Consider the following 4,158-nt stretch of genomic DNA (forward strand, 5'->3'; position numbering starts at 1 on the left):
ACACTATAGCTGTACTCTGTATATATCACACACACTATAGCTGTACACTGTATATATCACACACTATAGCTGTACACTGTATATACACACACTATAGCTGTACACTGTATATACACACACTATAGCTGTACACTGTATATATATCACACACACTATAGCTGTACACTGTATATATCACACACACTATAGCTGTACACTGTATATATCACACACACTATAGCTGTACACTATATATCACACACACTATAGCTGTACACTGTATATATCACACACTATAGCTGTACACTGTATATATATCACACACACACTATAGCTGTACACTGTATATATATCACACACTATAGCTGTACACTGTATATATATCACACACTATAGCTGTACTCTGTATATATATCACACACTATAGCTGTACACTGTATATATCACACACACTATAGCTGTACACTGTATATATCACACACACTATAGCTGTACACTGTATATATCACACACTACAGCTGTACACTGTATATATCACACACACTATAGCTGTACACTGTATATATCACACACTACAGCTGTACACTGTATATATCACACACTACAGCTGTACACTGTATATATATCACACACTATAGCTGTACACTGTATATATCACACACTATAGCTGTACACTGTATATACACACACTATAGCTGTACACTGTATATATCACACACACTATAGCTGTACACTGTATATATCACACACACTATAGCTGTACACTGTATATATCACACACTATAGCTGTACACTGTATATATCACACACTATAGCTGTACACTGTATATATCACACATTATAGCTGTACACTGTATATATCACACACACTATAGCTGTACACTGTATATATCACACACACTATAGCTGTACACTGTATATATCACACACTATAGCTGTACACTGTATATATATCACACACTATAGCTGTACACTGTATATATATCACACACTATAGCTGTACACTGTATATATCACACACTATAGCTGTACACTGTATATATCACACACTATAGCTGTACACTGTATATATCACACACTATAGCTGTACACTGTATATATCACACACACTATAGCTGTACACTGTATATATCACACACTATAGCTGTACACTGTATATATCACACACTATAGCTGTACACTGTATATATATCACACACTATAGCTGTACACTGTATATATCACACACTATAGCTGTACACTGTATATATCACACACTATAGCTGTACACTGTATATATCACACACTATAGCTGTACACTGTATATATCACACACTATAGCTGTACACTGTATATATCACACACTATAGCTGTACTCTGTATATATCACACACACTATAGCTGTACACTGTATATATCACACACTATAGCTGTACACTGTATATACACACACTATAGCTGTACACTGTATATACACACACTATAGCTGTACACTGTATATATATCACACACACTATAGCTGTACACTGTATATATCACACACACTATAGCTGTACACTGTATATATCACACACACTATAGCTGTACACTGTATATATCACACACTATAGCTGTACACTGTATATATATCACACACACACTATAGCTGTACACTGTATATATATCACACACTATAGCTGTACACTGTATATATATCACACACACTATAGCTGTACACTGTATATATCACACACACTATAGCTGTACACTGTATATATCACACACACTATAGCTGTACACTGTATATATCACACACACTATAGCTGTACACTGTATATATCACACACTACAGCTGTACACTGTATATATCACACACACTATAGCTGTACACTGTATATATCACACACTACAGCTGTACACTGTATATATCACACACTACAGCTGTACACTGTATATATATCACACACACACTATAGCTGTACACTGTATATATATCACACACTATAGCTGTACACTGTATATATCACACACTACAGCTGTACACTGTATATATATCACACACACTATAGCTGTACACTGTATATATCACACACTATAGCTGTACACTGTATATATCACACACTATAGCTGTACACTGTATATATATCACACACTATAGCTGTACACTGTATATATCACACACTATAGCTGTACACTGTATATATCACACACTATAGCTGTACACTGTATATATCACACACTATAGCTGTACACTGTATATATCACACACTATAGCTGTACACTGTATATATCACACACTATAGCTGTACTCTGTATATATCACACACACTATAGCTGTACACTGTATATATCACACACTATAGCTGTACACTGTATATATCACACACTATAGCTGTACACTGTATATATCACACACTATAGCTGTACACTGTATATATCACACACTATAGCTGTACTCTGTATATATCACACACACTATAGCTGTACACTGTATATATCACACACTATAGCTGTACACTGTATATATATCACACACTATAGCTGTACACTGTATATACCACACACTATAGCTGTACACTGTATATATCACACACTATAGCTGTACACTGTATATATCACACACTATAGCTGTACACTGTATATATCACACACTATAGCTGTACACTGTATATATCACACACTATAGCTGTACACTGTATATATATCACACACTATAGCTGTACACTGTATATATATCACACACTATAGCTGTACACTGTATATATCACACACTATAGCTGTACACTGTATATACCACACACTATAGCTGTACACTGTATATATCACACACTATAGCTGTACACTGTATATATCACACACTATAGCTGTACACTGTATATACCACACACTATAGCTGTACACTGTATATATACACACTATAGCTGTACACTGTATATATCACACACTACAGCTGTACACTGTATATATCACACACACTATAGCTGTACACTGTATATATCACACACACTATAGCTGTACACTGTATATATCACACACTATAGCTGTACACTGTATATATCACACACTATAGCTGTACACTGTATATATCACACACACTATAGCTGTACACTGTATATATCACACACACTATAGCTGTACACTGTATATATCACACACTATAGCTGTACATTGTATATATCACACACTATAGCTGTACACTGTATATATCACACACTATAGCTGTACACTGTATATACCACACACTATAGCTGTACACTGTATATATATCACACACTATAGCTGTACACTGTATATATCACACACTATAGCTGTACACTGTATATATCACACACTATAGCTGTACACTGTATATATCACACACTATAGCTGTACACTGTATATATATCACACACTATAGCTGTACACTGTATATATCACACACTATAGCTGTACACTGTATATATCACACACTATAGCTGTACACTGTATATATCACACACTATAGCTGTACACTGTATATATCACACACTATAGCTGTACACTGTATATATCACACACTATAGCTGTACACTGTATATATCACACACTATAGCTGTACACTGTATATATCACACACTATAGCTGTACACTGTATATATCACACACTATAGCTGTACACTGTATATATCACACACTATAGCTGTACACTGTATATATCACACACTATAGCTGTACACTGTATATATCACACACTATAGCTGTACACTGTATATATCACACACACAATACGGTCACACTCACCACATTAGATCTGATCTGCCGGCTTGTACAGTGACTGGAGTTGCTCCTGTTCGGTCGGATGACGTACAAGTCACGTTGTTATGATCGGTCACGTGACCCTCCGAGCACTCCCTGTGTTTCCTGAGTGCGCGGTCTGCAGGACGCCGGAGTGTCTGTTCTGCACAGGGATGTGACGCGCCGGTAGATGCGGTGTGTGTGACGTGACGCGCCGGTAGATGGGGTGTGTGTGATGTGACGCGCCGGTAGATGGGGTGTGTGTGATGTGACGCGCCGGTAGATGGGGTGTGTGTGATGTGACGCGCCGGTAGATGGGGTGTGTGTGATGTGACGCGCCGGTAGATGGGGTGTGTGTGATGTGCCGGTAGATGGGGTGTGTGTGATATGACGCGCCGGTAGATGGGGTGTGTGTGATGTGACGCGCCTGTAGATGGGGTGTGTGTGATGTGACGCGCCGGTAGATGG

The 4,158-nt window shown here is 37.4% G+C and overlaps 1 protein-coding gene across 1 annotated transcript in view; it reads right to left on the reverse strand.

The window, feature by feature from the left end:
• The window catches only part of LOC142663000 (uncharacterized), a 63,964-nt gene extending 60,028 nt beyond the window's left edge, over positions 1 to 3,936 (reverse strand). The window contains 1 exon segment of the mRNA XM_075841294.1: positions 3,697 to 3,936. The gene's annotated coding sequence lies outside the window, so the exon portion shown is untranslated.
• Positions 3,937 to 4,158: the final 222 nt, after the last annotated feature.

Source organism: Rhinoderma darwinii, chromosome 11 (assembly GCF_050947455.1).
Source record: "Rhinoderma darwinii isolate aRhiDar2 chromosome 11, aRhiDar2.hap1, whole genome shotgun sequence".
NCBI lineage: Eukaryota > Metazoa > Chordata > Amphibia > Anura > Rhinodermatidae > Rhinoderma > Rhinoderma darwinii.